Genomic DNA, 16,168 nt, shown 5'->3' with positions numbered 1-16,168 from the left:
CCATCTCCTCAAAGTACAAAGATTTCAAAGTAAATTTATTATCAAAGTACATATATGTCACCATATACTACCAAGATTCAACTCTTGCGGACATCCAGTACACGCACTCCCTCTTCTCCCCATACCCACTTAATGACAAGTTTCTATTACTCTTTCTCCGTGATTAAAGACTTTGTGAAGTAATGAGAGCTGCCTCAGTGTGAGCTGGTCCTTCGATTTGTGGGAACTGCCCAGAATGCATCCAAACGCACAGTTACCGTTGCGGACGTACGATCAGTTTTCTGGAGAGTCAACTCATGGAAAGCACCTGGCCTGGATGGTGACGCTGCCCATGTTCTTAGATTCTGTGTAGATCAGCTGGAGAGTCTTTTCAGACATCTTTAACTTCTCTCTACTTTACTCTGAGATTCCCACCTGCTTCAAGACCACTATCATCTTTAAGAGAAACAAGATAACGTGACTTAATGTCTACCGCCCAGTGACTCTGACATCCATCATCATGAAGTTTCGAGAGGCTGCAGTTAATGCATACCATGACTACCCTCACAGAGAACTTCGACCCACCGCAGTTTGCCCACTGCTGAAACAGTTGTACGACCATTAGACACTACACCGTGCTTAGAGCGAACAGTTTTTAAATAGCATCAGTTGCATGTACTTATGTTCAATAAACAATGTTTTTTTGTCACTGATAGTTGGTAGGATATAAGCAACAAGACAATTTAGAACTGTTTTGCTCACTCTGGTTTCAAGCATTCAGGCTTGGAGATGCCGGAAACGGCCAGGAGTGAAAATGAAACGATTCCACTATTTCAACAAGTTAGGAACTACGAAGAATTTGAAGGTATCGACAATTATCTTCAATGTTACAATGAAAACGAAGATTATGAGGATGCAATCATCGAAAGCTTTGTCCATAATCTGCACTAGGTGCCTGTACTAATTTTGTTCATTTAGTGTCAATCGAAAGAACATGGCACCGTGTTGGTTGTACGTCGTATCCGGTGATGACGGGGAAACCTGTAAAGTTGAAAAGCCGTTGCATTGACACAGTTTCATTGGTAAGGTAGTCACCACAAACTGGGACCTTCCTTGTATGTAGTGGATAACCATGACTTCTTCTGTGCCTTATCATGCCCTTTGCTCTCCACAAAGTGTTGCAGAACTGCCTTCTTGGCCGATCCGTTAGATCTCACCTTTGTTCTCATTTGCCCTGTCCTCCGCGGCTGACTTCACACGCTACTCTATGACACACATGTCCCTATCTCACTCTGGTATGAGGCCCGTCGGTTACCCTCAACTGGTTTAGCACCGTCTGTAAAAGCAGTGTACCTGGGTGTGGTAGCTGTCACATGCAAACAGCGACCTGGAGCCACAGGTGAGAGCTGAGTGTCTGGTGGGGATCGAAGGTGAGTGAGCTGCCCCAGAATGGACATGACAAGCACCTTCACCAGAGGTGCCCCCCCCCCCCCCGGTCACCCCATCCATGGCAGTGTACACTGGATGAATTCCTCCATCAATAGCTATTAGAAACTAATTCACAGTTTTATATTACAGTGACACACAGCCACAGTGATGAAATATTTTCAGAGGCTAGTGTTGAAGCATACCAGCTCCTATCTGAATCGTGACTTGGATCTGCTCCAATTTGCCTATTGAAGCAACAGGTGCCATCTCATAGGCTCTTCACACAACCCTGGAACATCTGGACATATATCAGCATGCTCTTTATCGATTACAGCTCAACATTTAATACCATCACCCCTCAAAATTAATCAGCAAACTCCAAGACCTGGACCTCAATACCCCCTTGTGTAATCAATTGGATTCTGGATTTCTTCACATGTAGACCCCGGTCAGACTGGATTGGCAAAAGCATCTCCTCCACAATCTCCATCAGCACAGGAACACCACAGGAATGTGTACTTAGCTCTCTGCTCTGCTCGCTTTACACCTATGACTGTGTGGCTAAGTACAGCTCCAACACCAGATACAAGTTTGCTGATGACACCACTGTTGTGGGCTGTATCAATAGGGACGATGAATCAGCATACAGGAGGGAGATCGAAAATTTGTCTGAGTAGTGTCATAACAACAACCTCTTACTCAATCTCAATAAAACTAAGGAACTGATTGTAGATGTCAGGAGAGAGAAACCAGAGGTCCATGAGTCAGAAGTCATCGGAGAATCTGAGGTGGCAGAGGGTCAGTAACTTTAAGTTCCTGATGTCACTATCTCAGAGGATCTGTCCTAGACCCATCGTATAAGTATAATTGTGAAGAAAGCATGAAGCACCTCTATTTCCTCAGGAGTCTGCGGAGATTCGACATGTCATCAAAAGCCTTGGCAAACTTCTGTAGATGTGAGGTGGAAAGTGTATTGACTGGCTGTATTATGGCCTGTTATGGGAACACCAATGCCCTTGAGTGGAAAATCCTACAAAAGGTAGTGGATTCAGCCCAGTACATCATGGGTAAAACCCTCCCAACCATTGAGCACATCTACAAGGAGTAGTGCCATAGGAAAGCAGCATCCATCGTCAAAGATCCTCACCACCCAGGCTCTGCTGTCATCAGGTGGAAGGTACTGGTGCCTCAGGATTCGCACCATCAGATTCAAGAGCAGTTACTACCCCTCAACCATCAGGCTCTTGAACAAAAGGGGATAACTACACTCATTTAAGGACTGTTGTATCTTGCCATCTCTCATGCTCATTATTTATTGCTATTTATTTATATTTGCATGTTCATTGATCCTGTTTACAGTTACTGTTCTATAGATCTGCTAAGCATGCCCGCAGAAAAAGCATCTCAGGGTTGTATGCGGTGACATGTGTGTACTCTGATAATAAATTTTACTTTGACTTTGACTACTGTAATAACATTGGTAGTGTTTTAATTTGTCCTGTATTTAATTTAAATATGTAATTTGCTACTCAGTTTGTCTTTTTGATACCTTTTTAACTATTTCCATGAAACTTCATCTAATTGTGGCAACCACTTAACTAGGCCAAAATTTTATGGTCCCGTTGTGTCCTAATTAACCAGAATCCATTGTGTAGCCATTGACTTGGCCTCCACAGCTGTCTGTAACAATGAATTCCACAGATTCAACATCCTCTGGCTAAAGAAATTCGTCCCTATTTCTCTTCTAAAAGGACACACTGATTTGAGTGTATTTCTGTTACATTGACTGTTCTATTTATTATAAATTACTATGACTACACACTGCACATTTAGATGGAGAGGTAACGTAAAGATTTTTACTCCTCGTGTATGTGAAGGATGTAAGAAATAAAGCCAATTCCAATACTAATTCTAATTCCCTCTGATCATAGACTCTCCCACTATTGGAAACATCCTGTCCATGCCCACCTCGCAATGTTTGATAGATCTGAATGAGATTCCCTCTCGTTCTTCTGAACTCCAGTGAGTACAGGGCCAGAGCCATCAAACACTCCTCAGACATTAACCCTTTCCTTCTCAGGACCAATCTTGTAAACCTTCTCAAGGCCGGCACATCCTCTCTTACATACAGTGGCCCAAACCTGCTCACAATGCTCCAAACAAAGCCTGGCCAATGCTTCATAGAGCCTCAGCATTACATCCTTGATTACGACCCACGGCTGGACAATCCCAGGGACAAGCTGTGGTATTTTGCTGCCTTCCCCCCACCCCACACCCCCAGTCTGCAGGTTTGAACTTTACCACCCCACTCCCGCCACAACATGGAGCCATTCGACATCTACCAGCAGCTTCAGTAACTAACCTCTTCTCCTCGTGCTCTCCCTCCAGGGCTCCAAGTGCAGAGTGTGGGTTACACAGAGAACATACAGGCCTTCAGAATGGCTGCCTGGTTTACGAGGGGTGATTGATAAGTTCATGGCCTAAGGTAGAAGGAGTCAATTTTAGAAAACCTAGTACATTTATTTTTCAACATATTCCCCTCCTACATGTACACACTTAGTCCAGCGGTCGTGGAGCACATGGATCCCTTCTTTGTAGAAGTGGTGCACAGCAGGGTGATTGATAAGTTCGTGATAAGGTAGAAGGAGATGAGTTATACAGCTCTCGTTACATGCACGTGCAGCTCAACTCTTTGAGTGAAAATGCAGAAAGTTTGCAGTTTCTCCTCATCTCCTTCTACCTTAGGCCACGAACTTATCAATCACCCGTGTTGTGGACCACTTTCTGGAGGTCCAAGACACCGACTTCTACAAAGAAGGGATCCATATGCGCCACGACCACTGGACTAAGTGTGTAAATGCAGGAAAAATAAATGTGCTAGGTTTTCTAAAGTTGACTCCTTCTACCCTAGGCCACAAACTTATCAATCATCCCTCGTACTTGGGTTGTTTTTCAGACTGCATCCAATAGTGCCATGGTGCAGGTCACAGCCATGGAGTAATAGAGCAGAGAAAAAGGCCCTTCGGCCCATCTCATCCATGCCAACCATGGTGCCTATCAAGCTCGTCCCATTTGCCCATCATTGGCCCATTTCCCGCCAAACCCCTCCTATCCCTATATCTGTCCAAATCTTTCAAATCTATTGTACCTGTCTTAACCCACTACCTCTGGCAGCTCATTCCATATATCCATCTCCCTCTGGATGAACAAGTTGCTACTTGGGTTCCCTTTCCGTCTCTCCCCTCTCACCTTAAACCTGTGCTCTATTGTGATTAGTTCTGTCTCCCTGGGGATAAATGCTACGTGCATTTAGCATCAGAATCCTGTCTATTTTCACTGATTTTTGTCATGAAATTTGTTGTTTTATGGCAGCAGTACTGTGCAATAAATAAAAAAATTATCATAAGTTACAATAACAGATATATTAAAAAGTAAATAGTACAAAAAGAAAGCAAAATTGTGAAGTAGTATTTACTACTTTATGGACAGTTCAGGTGGAGGGAAAGAAACGGTTTTTAAAACATTGACTGTGTGTCTTCATAAGGTCTCCCTAAGTTCACCCCTCAGTCTCCTGTGCTGCAGGAGATGAAGTCCCAGCCTGTCTTCGGCTGGACGGTGCCTGATGTCAACCCTCCTCAGTTAGCCAAACCACCTCTCCAGCTTCCCTGCCCAGCTCCTGCCATTCCATAAGGGATCTGCAGGTGGAGCTCTCCCATGAGCGATGGAACCCTGGGAACATTCCCAGTGTTACCAAAAGCTTTAAGTGCATCCGTGACAAACAGACACCGTCCTCCTGTTGGTGAATCCCACTTCCACTGGCAGGCACCATGCATACAAGCCTAGTCACCCCATCCGCACCCCCGCATCCCCCACTCCAAATTACCCAATCCACATTCCCCAATGCACATTCTCCACTGCACATTTCGCACTGCACATTCCCCACTCCACATTCCCCACTGAACATGCCCCACTGCACATTCCCTACTGCACATTCCCCACTCCACATTCTCCACTCCGCATTCCCCAAACCATATTCCCCAATCCATATTTCCCACTGCACATTCCGCACTCCACATTCCCCAATCCACATTCCCCACTGCACATTCCCAACTGCACATTCCCCAATCCGCATTCCCCACTGCACATACCACACTCCGCATTCCCCACTGAACATTCCCCAATCCACATTCCCCACTCCGCATTCCGCACTCCACATTCCCCACTGCACATTCCCTACTCCACATTCCCCACTCCACATTCCCCACTACACATTCTCCACTCCACGTTCCCCAATCCACATTCCCCACTCCACATTCCCTACTGCACATGCCCCACTCCACATTCCCCACTGCACATTCCCCAATTCACATTCCCCACTCCACATTCCCCACTGCACATTCCCCAATCCACATTCCGCACTGCACATTCCGCACTCCACACTCCCCACTACACATTTCCGACTGCACATTCCCCACTCCACATTCCTAACTCCGCATTCCCCAATCCACATTCCCCACTGCGCATTCCGCACGACACAATCCCCACTGCACATTCCCCAATCCACATTCCCCACTGCACATTCCCAACTGCACATTCCCCAATCCGCATTCCCCACTGCACATACCACACTCCGCATTCCCCACTGAACATTCCCCAATCCACATTCCCCACTCCGCATTCCGCACTCCACATTCCCCACTGCACATTCCCTACTCCACGTTCCCCAATCCACATTCCCCACTCCACATTCCCTACTGCACATGCCCCACTCCACATTCCCCACTGCACATTCCCCAATTCACATTCCCCACTCCACATTCCCCACTGCACATTCCCCAATCCACATTCCGCACTGCACATTCCGCACTCCACACTCCCCACTACACATTTCCGACTGCACATTCCCCACTCCACATTCCTAACTCCGCATTCCCCAATCCACATTCCCCACTGCGCATTCCGCACTACACAATCCCCACTGCACATTCCCCACTCCACATTCCCCACTGCACATTCCCCACTGCACATTCCCTATTCCACATTCCCCACTCCACATTCACCACTACACATTCTCCACTCCACATTCCCCAATCCACATTCCCCTCTCCACATTCCCTACTGCACATGCCCCACTCCACATTCTCCACTCCACATTCCCCAATCCACATTCCCCACCCCACATTCTCCACTCCACATTCCCTACTGCACATTCCCGAATCCACATTCCGCACTGCACATTCCCCACTCCACATTCCCCACTGCACATTTCCTACTGCACATTCCCCACTCCACATTCCCAACTCCGCATTCCCCAATCCACATTCCCCACTGCACATTCAGCAGTACACATTCCCCACTGCACATTCCCCACTCCACATTCCCCACTCCACAATCCCCAATCCACATTCCCCACTACACATTCCCCACTCCACATTCCCCAATCCACGTTCCCCACTCCACATTCCCCAAAGCGCATTCCCCAATCCACATTCCGCACTGCACATTCCCCACTGCACATTCCCCACTCCACATTCCGAACTCCGAATTCCCCAATCCACATTCCCCACTGCGCATTCCGCACTACACATTCCCCACTGCACATTCCCCACTCCACATTCCCCACTGCACATTCCCTACTGCATATTCCCCACTGCACATTCCCCACTCAATATTCCCCAATCCACATTCCCCACTCCACATTCCCGACTGCGCATTCCCCACTCCACATTCCCCAATCTACATTCCCCACTCCGCATTTCCCAATCCACATTCCCCAATCCACAATCCCCACTCCACATTCCCCAATCCACATTCCCCACTGCACATTCCCCACTCCACATTCCCCACTGCACATTCCCCACTCCACATTCCCCAATCCATATTCACACAGCATATTCCCCACTCCACATTCTCCACCTCATATTCCCTCCTGCACATTCCCGAATCCACATTCCCCACTTCACATTCCCTACTCCACATTCCCCACTGCACATTCCCCACTCCACATTCCCCAATCCACATTCCCCACTGCACATTCCCTACTCCACATTCCCCACTCCACATTCACCAATCCACGTTCCCCACTGCACATTCCCGACAGCACATTCCCCACTCCACATTCCATACTGCGCATTCCCCAATCCACATTCCCCACTGCACATTCGCCACTCCGCATTCCCCATTCCGCATTCCCCAATCCACATTCACCACTCCACATTCCCTACTCCACATTCTCCAATCCACATTCCCCAGAGCACATTCCCCATTCCGCATTCCCCACAGCACATTCCCCATTCCGCATTCCCCACTGAACATTCCCCAATCCACATTCCCCGCTCCGCATTCCGCACTCCACATTCCCCGCTGCACATTCCCTACTCCACATTTCCCACTCCACATTCCCCACTCCACATTCCCCAATCCATATTCCCCAATCCACATTCCCCAATCTGCATTCCCACTGCACAATCCCTACTCCTCATTCCCCACTGAACATTACCCAATCTACATTCCGCACTGCACATTCCCCACTGCACATTCCGTGCTGCACATCCCCCACTCCACATTCGCAACTCCGCATTCCCCAATCCGCATTCCCCAATCCACATTCCCCACTCCACATTCCCCAATCCACATTCCCCACTGCACATTCCCCAATCCACATTCGCCACTCCACGTTCCCCACTGCACATTCCCCAATCCACATTGTGCATTGCACATTCCCCACTGCAAATTCCCACTCCACATTCCCAACTCCGCATTCCCCAATCCACGTTACCCACTGCACATTCCGCACTCCACATTCCCCAATCCACATTCCCAGCTCCTCATTCCCCACTGCGCATTCCTCAATCCACATTCCTCACTCCGCATTCCCCACTCCACAGTCCCCAATCCACATTCCACACGCCGCATTCCGCAATCCACATTCCCCAATCCACATTCCCCACTCCACAGTCCCCAATCCACATTCCCCACTGCACATTCCCCACTCCACAGTCCCCAATCCACATTCCCCAATCTACATTCCCCACTGCACATTCCCTACTCCACAATCCCCACTGAACATTCCCCAATCCACATTCCTCACTCCGCATTCCCCACTGAAATTTCCCCAATCCACATTCCCCACTCCGCATTCCGCACTCCACATGCTCCCCTGCACATTCCCTACTCCACATTCCCCAATCCACATTCCCTACTCCACAGTCCCCAATCCACATTCCCCACTCCACATTCCCCACTCCACATTCTCCAATCCACATTCCCCAATCTACATTCCCCACTGCACATTCCCCACTCCGCATTCCCCACTGAACATTCCCCAATCCACATACGCCACTCCGCATTCCCCAATGAACATTCCCCAATCCACATTCCCCACTCCCCATTCCGCACTCCACATTCTCCCCTGCATATTCCCTACTCCACATTCCCTACTCCACATTCCCCACTGCAATTTCCCCAATGAACATTCCACAATCCACATTCCCCAGTGCAAATTCCGCACTCCACATTCCCCATTCCACGTTCGGCACTCCACGTTCCCCACTCCACATTCTCCAATCCACATTTTCCACTGCACATTCCCTACTCCACATTCCCCACTGCACATTCCCCACTCCACATACCCCACTCCGCATTCCCCAATCAACATTCCCCAATCCACATTCCCCACTCCACGTTCCCCACTGCACATTCCCCACTGCACATTCCCCACTGCACATTCCCCACTCCACATTTCCTACTTCACTTTCCCTACTCCACATTCCACAGTGCACATTCCCCACTCCACATTCCCCACTCCACATTCCCCAGTGCACATTCCCCACTGCACATTCCCTATTGCACATTCCCCACTGCACATTCCCCACTGCACGTTCCCCAATCCGCATTCCCCAATCCACATTCCCCACTCCACATTCCCCAATCCACATTCCCCAGTGCACATTCCCCACTGCACATTCCCTCCTGCACTTTCCCCACTGCACATTCCCCACTGCACATTCCCCACTACACATTCCCCAATCCACATTCCCTACTCCAGATTCCCCAATCCACATTCTCCACTCCACATTCCCCACTCCTCATTCCCCAATCTACATTCCCCACTGCACATTTCCCACTCCGCATTCCCTACTGAACATTCCCCAATCCACATTCCCTACTGCGCATTCCGAACTCCGCATTCCCCACTGAACATTCCGCAATCCACATTCCCCACTCCGCTTTCCGCACTCCCCATTCTCCCCTGCACATTCCCTACTCCACATTCCCCACTCCACATTCCCCACTGCACATTCCCCACTCCACATTCCCCACTCCACTTTCCCCAATCCACATTCCCCACTCCACGTTCCCCACTGCACATTCCCCACTCCACATTCCCCACTCCACTTTCCCCAATCCACATTCCCCACTCCACGTTCCCCACTGCACATTCCCCAATCCACATTGCGCATTGCACATTCCCCACAGCACGTTCTCCACTGAACATTCCCCAATCCACATTCCCAACTCCGCATTCCCCAATCCACATTACCCACTGCACATTCCGCACTCCACATTCCACAATTTACATTCCCCACTCCACATTCCCCAATCAATATTCCCCAATCCACATTCCCCAATCCATATTCTGGACTGGACATTCCCCACTCCGCATTCCCCACTCCACATTCTCCACTCCGCATTCCCCAATCCACATTCCGCAATCCACATTCCCCACTTCACATTCCCCTCTCCTCAGTCCCCACTGCACATTCCCTACTCCACATTCCCCACTGCACATTCCCCACTCCACATTCCCCACTGCACATTCCGCACTGTACATTCCCAACTCCACATTCCCCACTCCGCATTCCCCAATCCACATTCCCCAATCCACATTCCCCACTTCACAGTCCCCAATCTACATTCCCCACTGCACATTCCCCACTCCACATTCCCCTATCCACATTCCCTACTGCACATTCCCTACTGCACATTTCCCAATCCACATTCCCCGCTCCAAATTCCCCACTCCATATTCCCCACTGCACATTCCCCACTGCACATTCCCCACTCCACATTCCACACTCCACATTCCCCAATCCACATTCCCCACTGCACATTCCCCACTCCACATTCCCCACTGCACATTCCCCACTCCACATACCCTACTGAACATTCCCCACTCCACATTCCCCACTGCACATTCCCCACTCCACATTCCCCACTCCGCATTCCCCAATCCACATTCTCCACTCCACATTCCCCACTCTAGATTCTCCAATCCACATTACCCACTGCACATTCCGCACTTCACATTCCCCAATCCACATTCCCCACTGCACATTCCCCACTCTGCATTCACCACTGAACATTCCCCAATCTACAGTCCCCAAACCACATTCCGCACTCCACATTTCCAACTCCACATTCTGCACGCCATATTCCCCACTCCACATTCCCCACTCCACATTCTCCAATCCACATTCCCCACTACACATTCCCCACTCCACATTCCCCAATCCAATTTCCCCTATCCACATTCCCCACTCCACATCCCTACTGCACATGCCCCACTCCAAATTGCCCACTCGACATTCCACAATCCACATTCCCCACTCCACATTCCCCATTCCGCATGACCCAATCCTGATTCCCCACTCTACATTCCCCACTCCACATTCCCTACTGCACATTCCCCAATCCACATTCCCCAATCCTCATTCCCCAATCCACATTCCCCACTCCACATTCCCCAATCCACATTCCTCACCGCACATTCCCCACTGCACATTCACAAATGCACATTCCCCAATCCACATTTCCCAATCCAAATTCCCCACTGCACATTCCCTACTGCACATTCCCCAATGCACATTCTCCACTCCACATACCCGACTCCAGATTCCCCACTGTACATTCCCCACTCCACATTCCCCACTGCACATTCGCCACTGTACATTCCCAACTCCACATTCCCCACTACGCATTCCCCAATTCACATTCCCCAATCCACATTCCCCACTCCACATTCCCCAATCCACATTCCCCACTGCACATTCCCCACTCCAGATTCCCCTATCCACATTCCCTACTGCACATCCCCCAATCCACATTCCCCGCTCCAAATTCCCCATTCCATATTCCCCACTGCACATTCCCCACTGCACATTCCCTACTCCAAATTCCCCACTCCACATTCCCCACTCCAGATTCCACACTCCACATTCCCCCATCCACATTCCCTACTGCACATTCCCCACTCCACATTCCGCACTGCGCATTCCTCAATCCATATTCCCCAATCCACATTCCCCACTGCACATTCCCCACTCCACATAACCTACTGAACATTCCCCACTCCACATTCCCCACTGAACATTCCCCACTCCACATTCCCCACTGAACATTCCCCACTCCACATTCCCCACTCCGCATTCCCCAATCTACATTCTCCACTCCACATTCCCCACTCCAGATTCTCCAATCCACATTACACACTGCACATTCCGCACTCCACATTCCCCAATCCACAATCCCCACTGCACATTCCCCAGTCTGCATTCACCACTGAACATTCCCCAATCCACAGTCCCCACTGCACATTCCCCAATCCACATTCCCCAATCCACATTCCCCACTCCACATTCCCTCCTGCACATTCACCACTCCACATTCCCCACTGCACATTCCCCAATCTACATTCCCCACTCCACATTCCCCAATCAATATCCCCAATCCACATTCCCCAATCCATATTCTCCACGGCACATTCCCCACTCCGCATTCCCCACTTCACATTCCCCAATCCACATTCCCTAATCCGCATTCCCCAATCCACATTCCCCACTCCACATTCCGTCCTGCAAATTCACCACTCCACATTCCCCACTGCACATTCCCCACTCCACATTCCCCAATCCACATTCCCTACTCCACATTCCCCAATTCACATTTCCCACTCCACATTTCCCACTCCACATTCCCCAATCCACATTCCCCAATCTAGATTACCCACTGCACATTCCCTACTCCGCATTCCCCACTGAACATTCCCCAATCCACATTCCCCACTCCGCATTCCCCACTGAACATTTCCCAATCCACATTCCCCACTCCGCATTCCGCACTCCACATTCTCCCCTGCACGTTTCTTACTCCACATTCCCCAATCCACATTCCCTACCCCACATTACCCAATCCACATTCCCCACTCCACGTTCCCCACTCTACATTCTCCAATCCACATTTCCCAATCTACATTCCCAACTGCACATTCCCACTCCGCATTCCCCACTCAACATTCCCCAATCCACATTCCCCACTCCGCATTCCGCACTCCACATTCTCCCCTGCACGTTTCCTACTCCACATTCCCCAATCCACATTCCCTACTCCACATTACCCAATCCACATTCCCCACTCCACGTTCCCCACTCTACATTCTCCAATCTACATTCCCCAATCTACATTCCCCACTGCACATTCCGCACTCCACATTCCCCAATCCACATTCCTCACTGCACATTCCCTCCTGCACATTCCCCAATCCACATTCCCCACTCCACATTACCCACTCCACATTCCGCACTCCAGATTCCCCAATCCACATTCCCCAATCTACATTCCCAACTGCACATTTCCCACTCCGTATTCCCCACTGAACATTCCCGAATCGACATTCCGCACTGCACATTCCCCACTGCACATTCCCTACTCCACATTTCCCACTCCACATTCCCACTCCACATTCCCTACTGCACATTCCCCACTCCACATTCCCTACTGCACCTTCCCCACTGCACATTCCCCAATCCACATTCCCCAATCCACATTCCCCACTGCACATTCCCCACTCCGCATTCCCCACTGAATATTCCCCAATCCACATTCCCCACTGCACATTCCCCACTCCGCATTAACCACTGAACATTCCCCAATCCACATTCCCCACTCCGCATTCCGCACGCCACATTCCCCACTGCACATTCCCCACTCCACATTCCCTACTCCACATTCCCCAATCCGCATTCCCCACTCCACATTCCCCACTCCACATTCCCCATGCACATTCCCCAATCCACATTCTGCACTGCAGATTCCCCACTCCACATTCCCCACTGCACATTCCCCACTGCACATTCCCCACTCCATATTCCCAACTCCGCATTCCCCAATCCACATTCCCCACTGCGCATTCCGCACTACACATTCCCCACTGCACATTCCCCTCTCCACATTCCACAATCCACATTCCCCACTCCACATTCCCCACTTCGCATACCGCACTCTACATTCCCCACTCCACATTCTGTACACCCACATTCCCCATTGCACATTCCCCACTCGACATTCCCTACTGCGCTTTCCCCAATCCACATTCCCCAATCAACATTCCCGACTCCGCATTCCCCACTGCACATTACCCAATCCACATCCCCCTCTCCGCATTCCCCAATTCACATTCCCCAATCCACATTCCCCTCTCCACATTCCGTTCACCCGCATTCCCCATTGCACGTTCCCCACTCGACACTCCTCACTGCGCTTTCCCCAATCCACATTCCCCACTCCGCATTCCCCACTCCACATTACCCAATCCACATTCCCTAACTCGCATTCCCCATTCCACATTACCCAATCCACATTCCCCACTCCGCATTCCCCTATTCACATTCACCAATCCATATTCCCCACTCCGCATTCCCCACTCCACATTCCCCAATCCATATTCTCCACTCCACATTCCCACTGCACATTCCCCAATCCACATTCAGCACTGCACTTTCCCCACTGCACATTCCCTCCTGCACATTCCCAACTCCACATTCCCTACTCCACATTCCCCAATCCGCATTCCCCACTCCACATTCCCCATGCACATTCCCCAATCCACATTCTGCACTGCAGGTTCCCCACTCCACATTCCCCACTGCACATTCCCCTCTGCACATTCCCCACTCCACATTCCCCACTCCACATTCCCCACTGCACATTCCCCACTCCACATTCCCCACTCCACTTTCCCCAATCCACATTCCCCACTCCACGTTCCCCACTGCACATTCCCCAATCCACATTGCGCATTGCACATTCCCCACAGCACGTTCTCCACTGAACATTCCCCAATCCACATTCCCAACTCCGCATTCCCCAATCCACATTACCCACTGCACATTCCGCACTCCACATTCCACAATTTACATTCCCCACTCCACATTCCCCAATCAATATTCCCCAATCCACATTCCCCAATCCATATTCTGGACTGGACATTCCCCACTCCGCATTCCCCACTCCACATTCTCCACTCCGCATTCCCCAATCCACATTCCGCAATCCACATTCCCCACTTCACATTCCCCTCTCCTCAGTCCCCACTGCACATTCCCTACTCCACATTCCCCACTGCACATTCCCCACTCCACATTCCCCACTGCACATTCCGCACTGTACATTCCCAACTCCACATTCCCCACTCCGCATTCCCCAATCCACATTCCCCAATCCACATTCCCCACTTCACAGTCCCCAATCTACATTCCCCACTGCACATTCCCCACTCCACATTCCCCTATCCACATTCCCTACTGCACAATCCCTACTGCACATTCCCCAATCCACATTCCCCGCTCCAAATTCCCCACTCCATATTCCCCACTGCACATTCCCCACTGCACATTCCCCACTCCACATTCCACACTCCACATTCCCCAATCCACATTCCCCACTGCACATTCCCCACTCCACATTCCCCACTGCACATTCCCCACTCCACATACCCTACTGAACATTCCCCACTCCACATTCCCCACTGCACATTCCCCACTCCACATTCCCCACTCCGCATTCCCCAATCCACATTCTCCACTCCACATTCCCCACTCTAGATTCTCCAATCCACATTACCCACTGCACATTCCGCACTTCACATTCCCCAATCCACATTCCCCACTGCACATTCCCCACTCTGCATTCACCACTGAACATTCCCCAATCTACAGTCCCCAAACCACATTCCGCACTCCACATTTCCAACTCCACATTCTGCACGCCATATTCCCCACTCCACATTCCCCACTCCACATTCTCCAATCCACATTCCCCACTACACATTCCCCACTCCACATTCCCCAATCCAATTTCCCCTATCCACATTCCCCACTCCACATCCCTACTGCACATGCCCCACTCCAAATTGCCCACTCGACATTCCACAATCCACAATCCCCACTCCAGATTCCCCATTCCGCATGACCCAATCCTGATTCCCCACTCTACATTCCCCACTCCACATTCCCTACTGCACATTCCCCAATCCACATTCCCCAATCCTCATTCCCCAATCCACATTCCCCACTCCACATTCCCCAATCCACATTCCTCACCGCACATTCCCCACTGCACATTCACAAATGCACATTCCCCAATCCACATTTCCCAATCCAAATTCCCTACTGCACATTCCCTACTGCACATTCCCCAATGCACATTCTCCACTCCACATACCCGACTCCAGATTCCCCACTGCACATTCCCTACTCCACATTCCACACTCCACATTCCCCACTGTACATTCCCCACTCCACATTCCCCACTGCACATTCGCCACTGTACATTCCCAACTCCACATTCCCCACTACGCATTCCCCAATTCACATTCCCCAATCCACATTCCCCACTCCACATTCCCCAATCCACATTCCCCACTGCACATTCCCCACTCCAGATTCCCCTATCCACATTCCCTACTGCACATCCCCCAATCCAC

The 16,168-nt window shown here is 50.3% G+C and overlaps 1 protein-coding gene across 4 annotated transcripts in view; it reads left to right on the top strand.

Annotated features, from left to right (window-relative positions):
- Nucleotides 1-16,168, top strand: part of LOC140185629 (uncharacterized) — a 215,782-nt gene that overhangs the window by 38,875 nt on the left and 160,739 nt on the right. The window contains exon 3 of one of the 4 annotated variants that reach the window (XR_011882679.1): nt 3,339-3,429. The exons of 2 other annotated variants lie outside the window; for them this stretch is intronic. The gene's annotated coding sequence lies outside the window, so the exon portion shown is untranslated. Of the gene's footprint in view, nt 1-1,557; nt 2,823-3,338; nt 3,430-16,168 lie in introns of those variants that run through there. One more of the 4 variants, XR_011882682.1, reaches the window with a different exon arrangement.

The sequence above is a fragment of the Mobula birostris genome, chromosome 21 (genome assembly GCF_030028105.1).
Source record: "Mobula birostris isolate sMobBir1 chromosome 21, sMobBir1.hap1, whole genome shotgun sequence".
Lineage (NCBI taxonomy): Eukaryota > Metazoa > Chordata > Chondrichthyes > Myliobatiformes > Myliobatidae > Mobula > Mobula birostris.
The sequence above is the reverse complement of the archived record's forward strand: the minus strand, read 5'-3'. Positions and strand labels throughout refer to the sequence as shown.